General features: G+C 49.2%; 1 protein-coding gene across 1 annotated transcript in view; it reads left to right on the top strand.

The window, feature by feature from the left end:
• The first annotated feature begins 13,732 nt into the window (after positions 1 to 13,732).
• The window catches only part of PLXNA2 (plexin A2), a 179,638-nt gene continuing 178,252 nt past the window's right edge, over positions 13,733 to 15,118 (top strand). The window contains exon 1 of the mRNA XM_056361787.1: positions 13,733 to 13,947. The gene's annotated coding sequence lies outside the window, so the exon portion shown is untranslated. The remainder of the gene's footprint in view (positions 13,948 to 15,118) is intronic.

The raw sequence follows: 15,118 nt of genomic DNA, 5'->3' as shown, positions 1-15,118 counted from the left end.
CCCCAGCACCACAGTTCCAGCACATGGATGTTTATTTGCTGGAACTGGAACATTGCCCCCATACTTACGGTATAGGTGTCCCCGTGCTAAACTTACCCATGTGACAAACTGATGTGCTGTGGGACACTGTCCTTCCCCGGCAGCCAGGGCCAGAGGAGATGCTTCCCCACCATTGCACCCAGCAAGCTGGCTCGTCGGGCAGCCTCTGTCACCAACCCTTGTGTTTAGCTGAAAAGTACGTCAGAACTACTCATGTGCCCAAGAGCTTCATTGAGGCTTTTCACAGCTCTGTGAATGTTACACAAATTGATTAAATACTGTAACTAATCTATGGCTACTTAGGCGTTTCATGGTTGTCACTGTACCACAAGGTTCCCTGGGCCTTGCTGCAGGAGGGGAACCTCATCAACACAGACTGTGCTGGTCCTGGAGTGGAGGAGACGTGCCCTGCCCAACGCAGGGGACAAGAGGAACGTGGATGTGCCGTACGGCTTTCATCCCTTCCTGAGTCCACCCCAAGGCAGAAACAGGGAATGTGCAGTTTGTGGGAAAGAAAGAACTTACATTTCTGTGTCATTTTTTGTCCTGCAAGATCCCAACACTTTTTTGGACCTATTCTGACAACAGTCCTCTCCAATGTGAAATACTATGAGACAACAGTACAAGAGTGCAGGGGAGGGGAAAGAAAAATCACGTTTTCTTCTGACTACTTCTCAACATGATCTTAAAAACGTACAGGAGTCCAGCTAAGAGGTCATGAACAGGACCAGGAAATGCCATGGTCGGGATTTGACTTCATGCATAGTATATCATTTTAATGAGGAATCCGTTGTATCCGTGCTCCCCTCGTACACCTCGCAGACTAAGTCAGTAGTAAGTCTTTAGCTTATTTTGACGTAACTGGAGAGACTTCAGTAATGTAAAGCTGCTGTGGCATGCAGGGAGATTTGCTTACGTGCTCAGACTACTCATGGAAATGATTGATCGTGTTTAAGTATTGGCGTCCAGCTAACCTTCCTGCCTGATGTCAAAAGCATACAATGTTTTCGAGGCTTCTTTCCATTTTCCATATTAGCATACAGAAGGACAGAGATCATGCTTAAATGAGTTTGTTTAGCTTTTAGAAACATTTCTAAATGTCTCTAAAAAATCACACCGCCACTATCGGTTCAGCAATTTATTTCAGGCTTTGATTTAAATGTTTTTCCATTTGTTTGGGGTCAGATTGGATCATTAGTGGAGTGTGCACACAGCTTACCATTTCCATCTTCGGGAAGACGTGCATGCTGAGTACCATGTTAGCCAGAAACGCTGACAGAAAGAAGCTTTGCGGTGTGCAGGTCCTGTGCACGGTGGTTCATTTGCTAAAACATGCCGTCAGTTCTGTGCTTTGCCACGTTTGGGGATGGGTTTACATGGTCTGAGATTCCTGATGAGATCCAGGCACCCTGCTGGTGGGAAAATGTGGGGTGTCCCTCTGCTAATGCAGAGTCAAGGCTACAGAGGCAGTCCAGCAATTTCAGCTTTCTGTTTATGACAGATTTAATGGATGAAATGTATCAGCTGACAAACATCAGAAATTGGGGGGGGGTGTTGCTGATATGACTATTTAGCCCACATAACCCCATACGATGCTGTTGCCCCATCCCTGTGTGGCCCTGACGACTTCTCATCCAGTTTGTTCCTTTTCCGGCTCAGCACTTCGCGCTGCACAGTCCTGCTGCAGACATTCATATCTAAGAAATATAATCAATGACTTGATTTCAATGCTCTAGGCGTTCCCTATAGAAATCCCCTGTTCAGTCAATTAGTAGGACTGAATTTCCTATTACTTAACATCTATACTCCTAGAAGGCAGGAGATTGCAGCATCTCCAACTATATTTGCTAGGATTATTGCTTAAAGGTGGCTTAGCTACTAAGCCACTGCTGCAGAAGCTCCATTAACTTCTTTACTTGTTGTAGATGTGAGCTGGAAGGATTTCAGTACCGCAGGTCAAATAAAGAAACCTGACACCCGTTCTTTGAGCAATTAAACTTTGTAAAGTAAACTGTGTGTATTTCATTAAGGAAATGGATCCATCAGCACTGGGAATACCATTTACGAATATTTCCTTGTAATGGAAAAGTGAGCATGTTGACAGGATGAATTATTAGACATATTTACAAACAGCTGTTAAAAAGCCTATGTGTATGTCCCAGCTGTATTTTTCCCCTTTTTATGCAAGGTTTTGAGCAGTTATACTTTGAAAAGCCAGCTTGATTGGCTTTCCTGCAAAGAAAGGTAGGCTTGATTTATTTATTCATACTCCATAAGACTGCAGTCACAACTGGGGGAGCAGTCTGTCTGTCTTTAGTTTATTCATGGAATAAACCCAAGGGCAGACAACCAGTACACAGTCTACACGGTGTTTAATTACAGCTATTGTGTACATCTGATACTGGAATCAATAAGTCTGAGTCTTTGCCCGATCATGCTGATTTCTCATGGAATTCTTCTCCTTCACTGTGGACTGTATGAGAAGGGAACCAAGGTCATTAGGGGGAGTTTGACACCAGGGGAGAGGGGTTGGATCTCGGGGATGCTGTAAAGGCTCTGGCATGGTTCGCTGGCTGATACTCCAGGTTTAAAGGGACAGATAGGAAAGGAGGATTAAGACCAAGATATTGCCACTTGAGGTATTGTGAATGCTACTTCTAAATGTGTCATCTTGGAAGTTTTAGGAAATGTGAATCCCATGGCATTAGACAGATTACAGGCACAGAATATGCTATGAGATTATTGCCAAGACTCAGATTTTTCTCTTGTCTGCATCCCCTCCTGCTGTCACTTCCCCATCTCAATCTTTTGCTTCTCTGTCAGTGAAATAGAGCTGCTGTATCTCGGCTGGAGAGGTATGACCAGGTCCTGGTACTGCACCCCAGGTGCTTTGGGACCATGGCGTACACGGCACTGCAGCAGGGAAAGCCTGACCTGAAAATAGCTGCGCCTGCTTCCCACAGTGAGATTCCCCTCCATCCCCAGCCAGCCTCTAGCAGCTCCTCGTTTTTTCTCTTTGACTAGACGCCATGTGGAAGGTTCCTTGTGTTGTTTCCATCTGACTGCAGCAGCATCTGCTGCTGCTGCTAGAGCTGCTAAAAGAATTGGGAAAGGATCAGCCTCAGCCTGTGCACTGCTGCCTCGGTGGCATCGGCCACCCGGTGGGTCCCGGCTAGTGGCAATGCTCGGGAGCAATGAGCACTCACCTCGCCTCTCGGTCCGGACCCTCACTGCGGTGCGCTCAGCCGCGTGCTCGGGTCCATCCCTAGTCACCAAGGCAGCACAGCATCTGCTGGAGATAACAGAATGCCGGTGCTTAAACTAGGCACACGCTTTTGTGTGTTTTCTCTTTGGGGATCCGCCGCCCCGTCAGGGTTCCCCTGCCATCCATTCCGATCCCTAGTAGCGATCTTCATCATCTCTGCTCCAGAGCCAGTTTCTCCAAGGAAGAGACTGTGGCGCTGGAAGTTGGTCAAGAAATGGAGCACTGGGGGCTTTAGAGCTGCAGAGAGCCACTTGGAACAAGCTTAATTTTTTAATGCTGTGTTTGCTGAGGTCACTTTTCATATTGTCTGAATCTGCATCTCCACTTCCCTTTCTTCCAGAAGTTATCCCTTTGCCATATACGGTTGGGAACAATATTGCTGCTGTACCACAACAGACCATATCGTAATACAAGCTGTGCACATTCTCTGTATTTACATCCATATTTTTTTTACAAATTTATTTAAACAAATAGGACTAGTCTGAGGCCAGCTCTGTTTTCATGCGTTGTGATGCTCTCTGGCTATTTTGGGTCTCTTTTAAGCTAAATCCATGAAATGAATACAGTATTTTTTAAAGAAGACTTTTGAAGTTAATGAAATTATATATATTATATATTATATTCATATATATTATATTATATATTATATGAAGTTAATGAAAGTATATAGTTATAAAGAAGTTAGATTTGGTGTAACATCAGGTCTAGTGGAAGGACACATTGTCTCTCTCGGGTGCTCAGGTTGATGAGAAACTTATTTGTAAGGAAAATTGACTTTGGAAATGGTTGCGAGCAAGCAGCTGCTTTTTTGCAAGTCTCTGCCAAGTGATTGATTTGGTCCATAGGTTCATCAGACCATTGCTTCCAATAATATACTTTTACTTATTTATTTTATATGTGATCAATATGATAAACATTACAGAAACATGGAAGTGCCAACTAGATAATTCCCGGCTGTAGGAGAGTGGCGAGGGGGCATGCTCCAGCTTACACTATGTGCCTTGTGAAGCAGAAAAGCAATTCAGTCAGACTAAAGGCTACAGATGAGGCTGTATGTTCTCTGCAATAAATGCAAATGATTTGAATTCATTTCCCTGGTAAGAGGAGAAAAGAAAAAAAATTAAAGCTAAAGATGTTGCAGATCAAGGAATTCAACTTTAAACAGACGCAAAATTAACATAAAAGAAAACATGGCAATAAAGAGAGGGGGGAAATAGATTTCACTAAAATAATGAATAGACCATGATCTATTTCTGAAGTACCTCTCTGTGGTAGTGTTTTTTTCGCCACATCCCCCCCCTGCTTTTTTTTTTTAGAGCATGTACAATAGCATTATGGCCTAGCTGCAATCAGTCTGCTGAGAACAGCTTGTATATATTTGGATGTTCACTGGCCCATGAGAGCAAATCGTCCTCCCTTACCGTCAAAGACTTTCTTTTCCAGTTCCTTTATTAGGTAACAAATGGCTCCCATTTCTTTTATTCTTCAGTGTTAAACACATTCAGTTTTTCTGGCTCTATTTTGTTATTTTTGTTTAAATTGCTTAATGACTTTACGTCTCTTTACTGTTTGCAAGGGACAGTGGTGTAGTCTCTTCTGCTTTTCACTGAGAAATCCCTTGTCATGAAATACAGCCCAGAGCTTGTCATCGACCCGGCTGGGATTCCTCCATGAGGCGCTCGGGCAGCGTGTTGGAGTAATGCTTCTCAAGCCTCTTTAACAGAAAGTAAATTCTCACTTGTTCACGGCAAGCGCCATAACCGCTAAATGGGTCCCCAGTATCTCTCACACTTGGCGTCCAACGCCACAGAAGAAATAAGTGATATAATAATCTTCAGATAAGATATTCAGATTTATGGGTAGTCTGCTTGAGCTTCTTCTGATTTAAATTTAGTTTGAATTACTTCTAGGCTAAGGAGTTCTGTTCCTCTCTGCATCCTGAGAGGTGGAAGAGGGAAGGGCCGTGGGAAACGTGCCGCTGCCACCTGCGAGGGGTGCGAGGGCTCTGCTCCCATGGGAATTACCCACCCCACCGAGAACTGCTCCAAGGCTTGTGCCTGGAGTGACCATGAGTAACTTGAAATGATTCAAGCCCTGAAAATGCCATGGGAGGTGGAGCCTGAGGATGCTGCGGTGCCAGCAGTGCTGAGGAATTCAGAGATGTCGATCAGATAATGGCAAATCTTCGTGTTTGGCTTCCCCCTGCCCCTTTTCCCCTCTCCCTGAGCTAAACCTCTGGCTAGAGCAACATCAGAAATCATGGAATAGAAAAATACGAGCATTTGTAATTAGAAACAGCCTTTTCCTTTTGTCTGAGCTGGGTATATTTAACTGGTCTGATCCCGCTGCCAATAAATGTTTGCCAAGGAAAACTTTCTCATTTAAACCTTCCACTTATCCAAATAAAGAGAGGGGAGCTGGAAGTAGGTCTTGGCACAGTCACGGAGGGATTTGAGGAGTTGGGAAAAATAATACATTTGGTCGTCTTTTTTTTTTTTTTTTTTTTTTGATCCAGTCCGTTCCTATCAATTTGAAATTGTGAGTTGCTTTGCTTAAATAGATGACCAGCAGGTGCACAGCTTGCGAACCACATGGTATTGTTTCTGGTGTCAGTCACGGCGCGAGAGTAATGCAGGGCTCTGGACAGGCGCGTTATGCTTTCTTATTCCCCAGTACGTCACCACAGATCCCAGTCAGCAAGGGTACGCTGCCCACCAGGCTGGCACCAGGGAGGTGCCATCACCACCACCTCGTGTGGCCTTTTGGGATGAAAGAAATGATGCTTTTGGTCCTTCTTTAATAGAAGGAAACTTCTTAAAACCAGAGCAGCTTGGTAAGACACCACCAGCTCAGCAGAGACCACCTGGGAGAGCTCTCAGGGCTCTTGCTGGAGGAAACCCAATGTTTCCTTCTGGTCTTGGTGTAAGCGGGACTGACCTGGTTTGTGGTCATAGGTTTGATCCCAGCACCAGTTAGGGCTGTCTGTGCTGGGGCAGAGTGTGGTTTCATCCCCTTCTCCCAGACCCCAGCGCTTGGGTCCGGCATCTGAAGCGCTTCGTGCAGACCCCACCGAGGGCAGTAGGCGCAGCCGTCTGCGGAGCTGCCATCGCTGCCAGCTCCCTTAATTAAGGCAATGCAAATGGGCTGCAAGGGAAAAGGTGCCAGTGAAAGTAAAAGAAGCTCATGAAAGGGAGCACAGACAAGGAAGAGAGAAATTATTCACATAGGCCTAAACTTTACTTCTGAAAGGTCTTTTTTTTTTCTGATTTCATATATTTTCCTTGATCATTTAAGAGAAAAGATCTGTCCATAGACAGATCTCCAAAGAGATGATTATTTTTTTTTTTCAACATTGCTATTGCTTTAATCCATGGTCTCTTCAGACAGAGAATGTTTAATTGGTGCACTGGTGGAATAAAATGTTTAAATAGATTGAATGGCAGACTTTCTCCCTCTGTTGTGACATTAATCCCCCAATATTCCTGGGCCCCCTTGCTGGGTATTGAGGCAAAGAAAGGAACCAGAGGAGGTCCCTCTCTATACATCTGCCTGTGAAGTGAAAACTGCCTGGATACACTTATCATACATGATCCAATACATCAATTAAACCAAAGATCCTTCCGCAAGCACCACTTACACACATGGAATGAACCACTCTGTATGAGACGTCTTGTCTGACTCTCTGCAGTGGAGCTGTGATGGGTGAAGGTGGGAGAGGGGACCCCCTGGCCAGCCCGGGCTCCAGCAGAGCATCTCCCTGGAGGTATGAATTGTGTTTCCCCCATGCAGCCCTGCCTGATGCACGCACACACGTGTGTGCCGAGCAGGCTAGAAGGAGATTCTGGAGAAGCAGGTTAGATGGAAAGGTGTCCTGCTAAATTAGGGCATAAATTAAAAGGTTGGTGCACTTGAAGTCATCTTTTTTGTTGGTTTTTATCATTTGGCAGCCTGTATTCTTTATGGTTGTATCAAGAGTGATAATAAGAACTTTTAAAATGAACCTGTACCTGTTCAGACTTCGGCTGAACTCCCTGTCAAGGAAGGAGTTTCTATAAACTCCTGAGTTTGCATTTGACCTCCTTCTCCTCCCTTTCCTGAAAAACCTCCTAAGGAATACTGAAAAGAGTATGGAACAATAAGCAGACTTCAGGCTCCACATTCCTCAGTCACTTGCAAAATGCTTTGCAGAATTCATAGTAGCAGATTAACACTCACAGACCCACAAATCAAAGGATTTCCAGTTCCACCCCCCTCACACCCATTATGCAGGCAAAAAAACCTCAATCTCCTCAGACAAGAGGGAAAAAAAGAGATGAAATTAGGGTTTAAAATAATTTAGTCTTGCATTTAATTTAGTTTTGTATTGTCAGTAATACACACTGCCTACAGAAAAATTAAAAAGATTATTGTAGAATGAAAGGCAGAGCCACAGTGTGTTTGACAATATGCTCCGTATTTTATGTTCATTAGGACAGGGAGTCTGAAATACTCATTTCTTTATGATGAAGGAACTAAAGATTTCCAATGAACATGCTGCAATGAGTGTGCTGGGGAGATTTATAGCTAAAACTGCTTGTTAATCACAGTGACCCACCTTTCAGGCTTTACAATGTGAATAACTAAGTTGTGTAGATGCTTCTCCTCCAGGACACCCCTTCAGTGTGCTGGGGAAATGGGATCCCTGCACACAAACCTCAGCAGGTCCTGAGGAAATTCAGATGCAGGTATTTAGAGCAGGGGTATTGGAAAACCACGGTTACAGCTCTGTTAAAAACTCTCCCTTTGGACACCTGTCTCTGAAGAACTGGACATTTGTGTCACAATGGGCCCTGCTGCAATTTTTGAGGACTTCTGCAAATCTCCTGGCTATGGGTGCTAAAAATGCTGAAATCGGCCTCGACAGCCTGGGATGGAAGTGGTGGGAAATGGGACCATGTTGATCACCAGCATCTTGGAATAACGCTGGCGATGCACCTTGGTGCATCTGGATTTCAGAGCAGTAGAGACTTTTTTCCCCTCTTACTAGAACAGTCAGGAACTCTTCAAAGGCCGCCTCAAGCACAGTGGTTTTGTTTGTAGCTGCGTCATTAGTAAATAATTAATAACACAGACAAACCAAGGACAGGAAAAACAACTGTCCTTCTTGCTGCATCTGCTTCAGCCACTGAAAAGGAGCAAGTTGGAGATGGACCCGACACGGCTGGTGCTGGTGTGCAGCTCGGAAGTTCCCCCTGAGCAGGGAAGCGTCCCTTCCTCGCCAGAGAACGTGCCTCTGATCGATGGCGAAGCAGGCGCGCTCATGTCAGAACAGGATTTGGCCCTTAGGAAATCATTAAGCTGTAAATTCTCGATGTGACAGGCTGGAATAGCGCTGGTCTTCTGTTTCATGTCAAAAGCTGTGCGGAGACTCCTTCGTTAGAGGGTCAATAATTGACGCAATGGGCTGTAATTGCTCACCCCGCTCAGTCATGGTCCGGGGGTGGCGGTGCAGCCCAGCCCCCACAGCCCTGCGAGGCTCCAGCAAAGCAGCTCCCAGCCTCAAGCATGGCTTCAGCAGCTGTCGGGGCTGCTCTGGGGGCCAAGGCAGCACAGCTGAATCGTGGGGCAGTAGGTGGGACAGGTAACGTTTCCAAAAGCGATGGATGGATGCCCAGTCCCATGACATGTCTCTGGGGAAGGACCCTGCCCCCTGCTCCCGGGCACCTACCAGTCCCGACGTCCCTCCTGGCACCTCTGCCCAGCTCTGTGTGATGGTGATGGCCTCACAAATCACTTTGATGATGCTTTTGAAAACAGTTGTGTTTCAGGGTGACACCAGAGTACCACAGAGAGTTGACAACCTCTTCAGATGACATTTCTTTGGACAATTTGTTTTGCTTGTGACTGAGGTGGAAAACTTCTCCCTGCTCCTAGCAGTGCATTCGAAGAGACGTGTACAGCCCTGGGAGTGAAACATGAGGATGCAGCTAAATAGTTGTTTTAAAAAAAGAGATGGGAGCTGCATGATGTGTAGACTTTAGATGGTCATGCTATGGAGCCAGAGGAAGCCAAGGGCTAGGAAAAAGTGATCCAGTTACATTCCGGGTATGGGCCAATATGACCAATATCTTCATGTCATGTTTTGGTTTAAGATCACTAAATATTCCTGGTATCTTTGCAGGGTTAATTTTGTCCTCTTCTGTGTGTGATCCCCTTTATTTCAGCTGAGGCAATTCTTAGCTGTAGGAAGGTGATTAAAAATGGCACGTTGTCTGCACCTTGAATTTCTGACAGAACTTCAGCAGAGACATTGTCGGCAATTGTGGTTTTGACAGTAACAAGACACTCTGTAACTCAGGATTTGGAGACTTTCTGTTCTCCTGCCCTTGCACTTAATGAAAACAGAGTTTGTTTTAGAAAGAAAAAAAACCCTTTCTGAGTTAATTTCAGCTCAGTTCAAACAGAGGGATACCGAGGCAGGAATCGAAGCTCGCACTTATGAGAAAATCTAAGGAGGGGAAAAGATAAGGTGCATTAGGAAAAGAAAAATCCTTTTCATTTTCCAAGAAGGTATTATGAACAGCAGAGAGAGGGAAAAAAATTATTTGACAAGGTTCTTCTAAAGAAGAAGAATAGCGTAAAGTGCTGGTTAAATTCCCACTGATCTTTCACTCAGCTTCCCATATACGTGTGGGTTTGACTATTTGATATTTCCTTTCACTGTCATAGGTAATAACTGAGTGGAAACATTCATTCCTAAATAACTGCCTATGATTCTTCTATTGTAGTGATTAGTGATGAATAATTATTAGCTCTGCCGAATATTGCATGGATAGATACGATGCGAGTAACTAGAAGCTGTCAGCCGCTGGCATCTGCGCTATCGACTGATGCTGCCGGCGAGCAGCCGGGAGCCCGCGTCTGTGGATGGTGCCTATAGATGGTGCCTATAGACGGTGCCTATAGATGGTGCTCTTCCCCTCGCGCAGCTTCAGCAGCTGCTCTAAGTCAGTCCTAGCTGGGGATCAGGGGCCCGGACTGTGCTTTCCTAACTCAGCGGCTTGTCCTAAATGGACACAGGGAAGGGGCAGGGGGGAAAGATCTTTTCCTGCTTTTCAGATTGGGGAAGAGCAGAATCTGTTTTATCCCCTGGGAACAGCAAATGCAGAGCAAATACTGACATTGGGTCCTGCTGCATCTGCAGGCAGCAAGAGAAGCGCCGGAGGCAATGTATGAAGCCACGTTATCCAGGACTTTTAGTAAATATGAAGGGCTGGGTGCTGGAAGGATTGAAAGGCTCGTCGTTTCACACGGCTCAGACAGATTCATGACCCCTGCACTCCGAAGCAAGGGCGTTTATCAAAGACGAGGACAGAGAGAAATTGTGAATATACAGGCTAGAAACAGAGACCTATCTTTCACTGATGCCTTGCTTCACCAGCTGCTTAAAGACTGCTTTGTCATCTGTGGACCAGATCCTGTCCCGCAGAAAAGGAGCGCTCAGCGTAGCTCCCTATGTCAGGGGAAATGGGGACGAGAAGTTGTACGCTAAGAGTCTAAAGGTGGCTTTATTGCCCATCTTCCCTGCTTGGGCAGGAGCTCCTGCTGTGGAGCTCCTGGTTTGCTTCAGGGCATAGCTCAGAGCTCTCTGGGAGATGGGCAGAGAGGCTCTGCACCCACACTGGTGCCGCTTAGCATTCCTTTGGCAAAGCTGCAAATGCTTGTGACGGTGACCCTGCTGCCGAGGATGTGGTCGCTGGCACCTGCCGGGATCCTGTGTGGTTGAGGGCCCTTCCTGACCCCCAGCAGAAGGTGCTCAGGTGCATGTGCTGATGGGGAGCGTCAGGCACGGACTAATGTTTACACTCTGGGCTATTTAGTTTGTGTCTCTGCGTGGTGATGCTATGAGGGTACGTAAATATGCATGTGTGCAGAGGTGGCGTGGAGCTTTGTGGACATAGGATTGTACACTTACGTGTACTTGCATCTCTATATGTTTGTCACCATATGTATTTGATTGAATTAGAGGCAGGCCTTATCTTCTGTTACGGTTCCAGACTTTAATTCCAAGATTTATGTCTCTAACCCTGTTCAGGAAAAGCTGAACGCAAATATCCACAGAAGGATTTCTCGGGCAGTTGTTTCAGCACAGAGGTCGCTAATATTTAAAGCACACAGACAACTCATTAGCCCAGCAGCACATCCATCACCTGAGCAAACCCAGGTGAATCTCCACCTGTTTTGTTTTGCTCCCCACATGCTGGAACAGCCCTTTGCTCACATGCCCTGTGCATGAGCTACTCTGCAAGTCTTGGGGCTGCTCCCCAGCTGAGCAATCCTGTAATTAGCTTGAGACAGACTCTCCATACAGGAACATAATTGACTATCAATAAATAATAAACAGAAGACAGGATGCAGACAGTCCTGCACAGAGGAGAGAAATAGTTGTTGAGACACTCTGACCTGCCTTGTACGTCTTTTGGCAAAAGGAGAAATTGCATTAGTGGGATGCACGTTTAACCAAGGATGGTATTTGTAATAGGATTTGGTACCATTCACTATGAATGCATGACACAGTAAATGTATTAGGGACAGAAAAGCGAAAGAGAAAAGCTTGCTAAGGTACCAGTGCTGCCATCCACTGAATGTCTTCTCTTCCCTCTCCTGAGCTAAACAGCTGCAGCCTGTGCATCTTCCCAGGGTATCAGGATGCCCTGCTCTGGAGCTGCCGGGGAAGTCAGGGGACCGTTTCATGGGGGTGCAGCTGGCGCGTGGCTGGGTTGTGTAGGGGGGTACACCTGTGCTCTGCTAATGGTTATACAGGTGCAACTGGAAAAGAAATCCTTTTCTGAAGGATGGTAAATGTGGTGAGGATAGGGAGAAGCGCAGGCAAGCGAACCTGTCATTTTCTCCCTGGAGAGAGGGCAGTGCAGGCTCTGGTTTACAGCCTTCCCAGGAGGGGGGAAAAGCGCAGGATCAGGAGCTGCACAGTGGGATGTGAAGGCATTCCCAGCTACAGCCCCGGGCAAGAGGCTCCAGAACCTGGGGCAAACGGCAAAACTAAGAGCAGCTGTCTTTCCCCCACCGCAACTGCTCTTGCAGGGTCCTGCTAAGGCACCCACGGTGCGTCAGGTGTGTCCCTCCATGAGATGACCCAGGGAGGATGCAGCGTGGCCACCTCAGTAGCCCTGCTGGCAGCAGAGGTGAGAGGGGCTGGAGGAGGCCTGCCCTGTGCGCTGCTTTCCAAAGGTAGATTGGATTGGTTTAGCCGCTCAGGTTTATTGTGGAAGAGACCCAGGATGACAGCTATAATTTTCTCTTGCAAATATTCCAATATGTAATAAATATATTGTTTAAAAATTCTTGATGACAAGAAATGGAAAACAGCAATCCATCACGTTATTGATTCCCTCCACCCGTTGCGCTCCTCAGAATTGCTCCCACGCTGTCTTGCTGAGGAAGGCAGAGCTGGACCACGGTGCTGCTGGGGTTTTGGAGCAGCACGGCCACGCTGCCCTGCTGTGGTACCAGGGACCGGCTTTGCCTCCCTGTTCGCAGGCGTTTCCGAGCTGACACAGATAAGCAGTGTGGCTTAGGGGTGGTTGAAGATGCTCCTCACTTTGGGTACCCTACAGCTGGCCGGGTTGTTTTTCAAAGGCTTGTGCTAGGCTGGCAGGAGAGGCCAGGGTGGGTGGCTCTGCGGTCAGCTGCTCAATCCCAGGGAAGGATGCCTTGGCTCCCAGCAGCGGGAGGTGGCAGGGCTCCCTGTCCCAGCTGGACGTGGCCACTGTGGTTGTTCTCTGGCAGCTTTTGGCAGGCCGGGAGGTGTGAAGATCGGTGGCTCCAGGCGCTCTGCGGCACACGCAGCTTTTGCGCTGCTGGGGGTGATGTAGCCTTGGCAGAAACCCGAGTTGCCAACTCCATTTCATAGATGGTGAAACTGAGGCTCAGGTGTCACTGTCCCCACCTGACTGGGAGCAAGCGGCGTGCAGGGGGCCCTAGCACAGAGACCACCCCCCCCAAGCGCTGGCGGGGAGCTCTGACCCAACCAACGTGGGACCGCTCAGGGCAGGGGTGCGGGGGGGGCGGCTGGGGGAGCCTCTAGCGCCATCCCATCCCCGCAGCCGTGCGGTGCCCTGGGGGATGGGGGGGGTGGGGGGGTGGTGCAGCCCCGCTCCCCGTGTCGCTTCGGGGCTTACGTTACAAGGCGAGGCGGCTCCCTCGGGCAGGCGGGCAGGGACGCGCTGCCCCCCGGCGGGGCCGGGCTCAGCCCCGCTCCCGGCGCCCCGGCTGCGGAAGGGTTAAGCGCGGGGAGCGGGGGCGGCGCGGGGGCGGGCGGCGGCGGCGGGCGGGGAGCGGGGAGCGCGCCGGGGCTCGGGGCTCGGCGGGAGCGGGGAGCGCGCCCGGGCTCGGCGGCGGGCGGATGCCGGGGAGGGCGGAGGGGAGCCGGGGCTCGCCGCCGTACTCGGGCAGGGCTGCGGAGGCACGGGAGGCCGGCGGAGCCGCGCCGCGCCGGGGGAGGCTGAGGGGCTGCAGGAAGGCGGAGGAGTAGCGGGAGCCCGGCCCTGGATTTCCATGGTGCCGGGGGCCGTGTGGATTACCCCGCCGTGAGCCGGGGAGCCGGCACCCCCAGGAGGCGGGCGGCATCGGAGCAGCGAGGTCTGGTGAGTGACCGAGGCTTGGCGAGGGGCTGCTGCTCGCCCCGGGCATCCCCGGGGGTGCGGGGCATCCGCGGGGCTGGGGCTTCCCCGGGCATGCCCTCCGCCGCGGTGCTGCCCGGAGGGTGCGGGGTGCGGGGGGGAGGTTTGGGCTCGTTGTACCCCCCCCCACTCCCCCAGCCCGTGCTGACCGCGGCTCCTTCCTGCGGCCGCAGGCGCGGGTGGCACCGAGGGCTGCAGACCGCGGGGCGGTGCTGGCGGCGGCCCCGGCCCCCCCCCGCCGTGCGCCGGTACCGGCCGTGCCCGGGGAAGCGGCGCCGCGGGCAGCAGCGGCGGCCGGGGGGCTGCCTGCGGCTGGGGAGACAGGGAGAGACCCCTGCGAGCATCCCTGCCCTGGCCAACCCCCCATTCCCCCCGTCCTGTTCTACCTGCGGACACACGGTCTCCGTGTGTGTGTTTTCTCGTTAATTCTGCTGTCGTTTGTTACCGCTCAGTCACGGTCTGGAGCAGTCAATGCACCGGAATAAACTCATTTACCGTAAAAAAGTTAACTGTTGGCAAGGAGGGACTTTTTTGAAAACACCCCTGAATCCTGAGGGGGAAAAAATCCCTATTAAAACTTTCCTAAATCCCTTTTTGAAAGGCGATTGGGGAAGGCAGAAGCACTCGTGCTCTCTTTGGGAAAACCGAACTTCCCTGTGCTCGTCCCAGTGTTCCCCAGCCCCGCAGCTGTTCGGATGGAGCCTGGATCGCAGGGAGGTTGCTGATGCCACTGTCCCCTCTCCGGCTGTGACCTCCGTTTAACCTGGCACGGTCAGGCATTACAGCCTTTGTCTCCATTCAAGCTATGGCCAATACTTTCATGTTGCTGGAGGTGAAGTGAATGATGTTCAATTAATCTGTGTTCTAAGGGGTATCAGAAAGTCAATAGGTTAATATTAAGTGAGGTGAATAGTAAGTGGTGGAGGAAAAAAGCCTGTACATCTGTGACCAGCAGTTCAAGGTGCTGGCTTGGAGGTGAGGGGATGTGAAGTTAGCAGAGTACCATGATGTAAAAACCTACTGCTGACAGGGTTTCCCTGTTACTTGCTGAGCACTTGATGCTTCACTGGGAGCTTGAATGTGTTTAACAGATCTTGGCTGACTCGGGGAGACGGTCTTGTCTCTCCTTCTCTGG

The sequence above is a fragment of the Falco biarmicus genome, chromosome 16 (assembly GCF_023638135.1).
Source record: "Falco biarmicus isolate bFalBia1 chromosome 16, bFalBia1.pri, whole genome shotgun sequence".
Taxonomy (NCBI): Eukaryota; Metazoa; Chordata; class Aves; order Falconiformes; family Falconidae; genus Falco; species Falco biarmicus.
Note: the sequence above shows the minus strand (reverse complement) of the source record. Positions and strands in the feature narration are given on the sequence as shown.